The sequence below is a fragment of the Frankliniella occidentalis genome, unplaced genomic scaffold (genome assembly GCF_000697945.3).
Source record: "Frankliniella occidentalis isolate FOCC.00 unplaced genomic scaffold, Focc_3.1 Scaffold51, whole genome shotgun sequence".
Classification (NCBI taxonomy): domain Eukaryota; kingdom Metazoa; phylum Arthropoda; class Insecta; order Thysanoptera; family Thripidae; genus Frankliniella; species Frankliniella occidentalis.
Window position 1 is genome coordinate 829,508 of NW_026267181.1, and position 5,521 is coordinate 835,028.

The 5,521-nt window shown below is 43.5% G+C and overlaps 1 long non-coding RNA gene across 6 annotated transcripts in view; it reads right to left on the reverse strand.

Annotated features, from left to right (window-relative positions):
• Window positions 1–6: 6 nt before the first annotated feature.
• Window positions 7–5,521, reverse strand: part of LOC113214963 (uncharacterized) — a 9,413-nt gene continuing 3,898 nt past the window's right edge. For 2 of the 6 annotated variants that reach the window (XR_008011133.1, XR_008011132.1), the window contains exons 3-7: window positions 3,057–3,466; window positions 2,716–2,915; window positions 2,486–2,621; window positions 1,738–1,883; window positions 7–1,625 (exon numbers count right to left, since the gene is read on the reverse strand). This is a non-coding gene — a long non-coding RNA (uncharacterized LOC113214963). Of the gene's footprint in view, window positions 1,626–1,737; window positions 1,884–2,485; window positions 2,622–2,715; window positions 2,916–2,992; window positions 3,467–3,744; window positions 5,516–5,521 lie in introns of those variants that run through there. The other 4 variants (XR_003303875.2, XR_003303873.2, XR_003303872.2 and 1 more) reach the window with 4 other exon arrangements.

Here is a 5,521-nt window from a genome sequence, read left to right on the forward strand (position 1 = left end):
GTGCTTAACACTTAATGCAAAAGAAATAACAATATTCCCAAATGTTATCAGAATCCATAAAGGAAAGTTCACATAAAAGATTCAGATAGATTTTTTCTCAAGGACATAACTATAACAAAAACTAGATGCCCATTTCTAAAATATAAACTCAATGTATGAAGTAAAGCACGCAAAAATTAAAAAGTAACTGACACAAAAGCATTTCACGTTGACCGTTAGCGCTTTCTTTGATAAAAGCACACACATTCCAAAGAAAAAGAAACGATCAATTTTCATACATTGAATTCTCCCATCAACAGAAGATGTTTATCAGGCGGTACAAAGCAACCAGTTACTCGATGTTATTTTACCACTCCAGTAAGGTTTTAAACACCATGAGAAAACACAACCCTGATACAGAAAATTAGACTATCTTCAAAATACATGAAAATCAGAGTAAAATATAATGACAACACCATCTCATTTGGCCATAGGATACTTTCAAAATATAAGGTGAATCTTGACCTCACAACACTCAAGTTCAAATGTATGGAAACATTGCCAGGGGTGATCCAGTAATTGACAACATAAACAGTACTAGAATTGCCAAAGTAGACTGCAAATGCAAAGTTTTACATGCCATTCCGCCCCTGCTTTAGCTCGGTTGATCCAAGAAGCATGAAGGGCAGAAAGCTTAATGAAACATGGTTGATACACTGCTGTAGACTGATTTGAAGTGTTGCATCAATCTGTCCATCAAGTACAGGTGAATTGTTTCTGCTCGCCATATTAAAGGTGGAACACAGTAATACATCACCAATCATTTAAAATTTTGCTATGAGGGATGCAGCCCAGGTTTGCTAATGCAATATATGTGTTTTCAACAATCTTGCAGACTTTTTTGAGCCTCTATGAGGGACCCACCAGAACCCATAATTTTTCTGTAAACCCATAAAGTAGCACTAAAATGTGTTCCAAATTTGTGAAAATATGTCTAATGCATTTCTGAACGACCTAGTTGCATCTATCAAACCCAAGCTGTATGCCCATCAGCAAAATTTGCAATGATGGGTACTGTCTTCCTTCCATTGTGGGGCCACCATTAGAACTATACAAAATAATTACCACACTTACAACCTACAATTGTACCCTTGACAAAATTAGGATAATACTAAGACTTTCAACAAAATGTTAACAAAATCAAAATATTGCAGTCATTATACTTTGAAAAATAACAAAAAGATTGCAGAAAGAGACAGAGCAGACTCTTGGCTCCTGTTTTAACAGTACTACACAACTCGCCACAGAATAATTTTGACACTTCCATACAACAAAAATTTAAGAGAGACCATTATAGAAACCATTTCAGGAATAACAAAACAAACCTTGAAGAAAAGATTTTACCAAACTAAAGAGAAGGAACTAGCTGCAGGTGGGAACAACCACAAATTCAGACCCCCCACTAAAGTAATACATGCACAGATTATTGAATGGTCAGCATGGCCATGATGTCCCAGCAAATACTGACTCACAAGCACAAAACACTTCAGGCAATTTCTATAATCCATTCGTCACATTGCATCCAAGTCTTGAAAGAGGAGGTCGCTTGCTCAAGATGCGGATTCCTTCGTCTTCAATACTGACGCCTGGAGGACAAAAAATGACACAGGTGGAATTTACATAACGTTGAATACAAACAATAATAAGCTCACCTAATTTTAAATGTACAGCAGAAGTGAGAGTGTATGTGATACATACCCAACCCAACCTCTCCTTTTTAGAGAAAACTGAGGCAACAAAAACCAAATGCGAAACTGGAGTGAGCTGTGCAGGGTGTCCAGGACACAGACACTTGATTATTGGGTAAGAGCCAATACGGTGGTGGATGGTTGAGTCAATCATACCTAGAACAGTAATAATTGAGAAGTTAGCAATGATTCACTAAACAATCAAGTGAGGCTTCTCATTTAACTAAACAAAGTAGTTCATTCATGAACTTGAACTGATATTACTTAAAACAAAATTCATACATCAAAAAGTGACAACAAATACATAAATGATGAGTTTTCCACCTCCCCGGCACCCATACAATTGAATTCTTAAAACTATAAGCTACAACAGGACGTAAACATTATTGCTTCCAGGATGGACCCAGAGGAACAACAAGACGTTCTATTAACAGACTACATTGCTTTAAAGTGGGCAGTAATAGAATAATTTTGAACTTTTTATGATGATGAACAAATTTACTTCCCAGTGGGGTAGTGCACCCAAATACTTTCTTTTTCTATATTCAATTTTTATTTCACACGACTGAAAACAATTGAAAGTGGAGTAAAAACTTTGTGACTGATTCCTTTTTGGTATTTTATACTTTCAAGAGATAAAAAAGTAAGCCTCCCTAAGCCTCCAAGCAACACTAAATTAAAGTATTGCAAAATTAACAGAAAGTTCTGTAAGAAAAAGATGCCTACACACTCAGTAGTTCTTAAGACCAATTACTTACCTTGATAATAGAAGTTATTTTTCAGCGGGAATAAACAAACAGCAGAAGACAAACACTTGCCGTTCAGTGTCCTTAAGATGCAACTTAATTATGAATCCAGGCCGGAAAGAAATGGTCAGTTGACACGCACCCATACCTGGAATACAAAAAGTTATGTACATACTCGGTAAAACAAGCACCACACAACAACTGGGTACATACAAATTTTTGATTTAGAAAAACATGCTTACATTGGTCTGCTGAAGGGGGCTCCAACTTTCAGTTTTGATGAGAAGGCAGGCACAGCAATGAATTGTGTGAAAAATTCCGTTGCTCAGCCAGGTACGATATAAAGCACATAACTTGACACGGAATACCAACTGAGGTCAGTTTCTTGAGAAAGCAGTCACGCAGTCCTCTTCTCAAACATACAGGATTTTAAAACACCTATCTGTATTGACAAATCAGAAATCACATCACAACAAAACCTATATTCTGAAATTAATAACCTTCCATTAAAACTAATACTTGTGTTAAAACTTGGTGGTCCGCTTTTGATTGATATGAGTTTGCACCTCTAAAACTTCATTACCAAAGTCTCTCTCAGCAAACACGAAGTTGCTCCCTACATGTTGGCGGCAGACAGATCAAACGATGCCCCAAGGTTGAAGTGGACTCGGAACTCTCCACAAAGGATTTTTCGGCCAGTGTAAAAGTAATCACACAGTCCTCTCCTGAAACATACGGGATTTTAAAGCACCAATCATTATTTACAAATCAGAAATCACATCACAACAAAATCTATATTCTGAGGTCAAAACCCTTCCATTTTGATTGACATGAGGTAACACCTCCAAACCTTCATTACCAAACTCTTGCTCAACACAGGAAGCTACTCCCTACAAAGTGACGGCAGGCAGATCCGACGATGCACAGAGGTTGAAGTGGACTTGGAACTCTCCACATAGGATTTGTCAGTCAGCGATAGGAGTAACAAAATACCTGAAACAGGAATGATAGAATGAGTCAATTTAAATAGCTCTGTTTGACAGTCAAACCACACCTAGACAAGCACCACACATATATTTTGATAGAAAATACAGCAAATGTGAAAGAAAGTCTAACCGGCAAAAACACACACATAACTCGGACAGAAGTCGAAATTTGAATCGGTACAGGCGTAGAAGAGAAACAGAGAAAGCGTGCAAAAGCACTCGCAAATCAAACAACCAGAATTTTGTAACCACACAAGCTCGCAGAGGTTATGTTCATCTCCTCACCTTTGGAGAAACGCAACAACTGATTGTACAAAAGGGCGTTGTCTCGATCCCCTTACTGAGAACAAACATCAGTGTTTGAAAAGTAGTTCGATGAAAATAATATGGCTTTAACGACCGCACTCAAAGTTCGCCAAAGTCAGCATGGTCAGCAGCTAAATGACCTCGGCAAGTCTCTCCACAAAACCATTGCCGGCGTCGTAAAGAATGTTGGTGCGATGAAACAACAGCAAAACACACTATATGATGTCCTAACTGTTATGACCGACCGATTATTGTTAAATAAATTACAAATTACAAACAAGGCCGACGCAAACGGCCGCGTCCAAAGCAGAAGCTGTTAGCTGACCGTCAACTATTCCATCATTCTTTCGTTCAGGCAGGCTGGCAAGGCCTGAAAACTAAAACACCCTGCAATAAATGCAAAATCTCAGAACGTGGCGCTGCATAGAAAGACTGTTCATTCACAATGAAATGAAGATTTATTACGATGGCACAATTTAGTGGAGTGAAAACGAGAAACGGCAGTGATGTAGGACGACGATGCGCAGACTTGCTGCGGGCGGTCCGTTGGTACCCGGGGAGGCGGCGGCGCGACGGGAGGGGTTCGAATGGTCCCGAGAGGCGTTCGGTATCCGTTTAACGTTTTAACACAAAACAAAACTGCGATGGGCGTCTAGTTTGTGATACTCATGTGCCCGTGTATTGTCCCTACAACGCCACGTTCTCGGATTCCTGTTTTTCTCTACCGTTCTTTAGAAAAAAAAAAGAAACTGTCGAGATGTCGCGTAGATCAGATAGGAACAATCACGATGTGAACAATGTCGCTTCTCTTCGATCCTGGGATAACATACCCTAGCGTAAAGAATCAATTTCGAGACTTAATTATGATGATGCTTGCCTGTCACGGCGCCTGCAACGAGTAACCATTGACCGACCCGCCTCGCTCGTGTGCCGAGTGGGTTGCCTACCCTTCAGAAGCATCCAACACTCTGAAAAAGCAATTTGAAGGTTGGAGCGCGGGTGCGGGACAGGGCCCCTCGGCTGCTCGGCCCTGTCGAGCCCACACAGTAGCACGAGCAGCAGCCGAGGGGAAGTCCAAACTGCTCGCGCTTGCCACGCCGCGCCTCCCGTGGAGGTCTACAGAGGACCCCACCCTTAAACGGGTTGCCGCTGCCGCGCATCACCAACGCAGCAGCACCGCACCGCACACCCACTCGGCCGGGGCGGCCGCTCCACGCCCCGGCTCCAGCTACACGCACTGCTCGTTGTCGACCAAGGCACGGGGCACGGCCGAGGGGCATAGGACGGAGTGTATGCTGGTCGGGGCCCTGGAGGCTGTCGCAAAGCGCGAAAAGCCAGCGACGACATAGGCATCGTCTGACGTTCGCCTGCCTCCCTCGCGTCACTCTCTTGGCCGTCCTCGCGGCCGCTGGCACGCCCCCGCCGACGCCGAGGCCTTGAGGGCGGCTCTGCTGTCCGCGACCATCGCGCCGTGTAACGCCACCCTGTTCCTGACCTGCCCCGGGAGACGCCCCGCGCCCTCCTGCCGACCAACTTCTCCTGGGAGGGGCGCCCTCCGCCTGCACGCCGACATCGTCCCCAGCGCACTCATGGTGGTCGCTGACAGCGCCGAGAGCCTCTTGAAGACCCTGGCGAGCATGAGCAACCACCTGCCTGAGGTGACGTCGGCGACCTCCCACCGGGTCGTCACCGACCACTTGTTCTCCTTCTGGCTCCCGCGCTGTGGGGCTTGACGCTGGCCGCCGTGCTGCTGGGC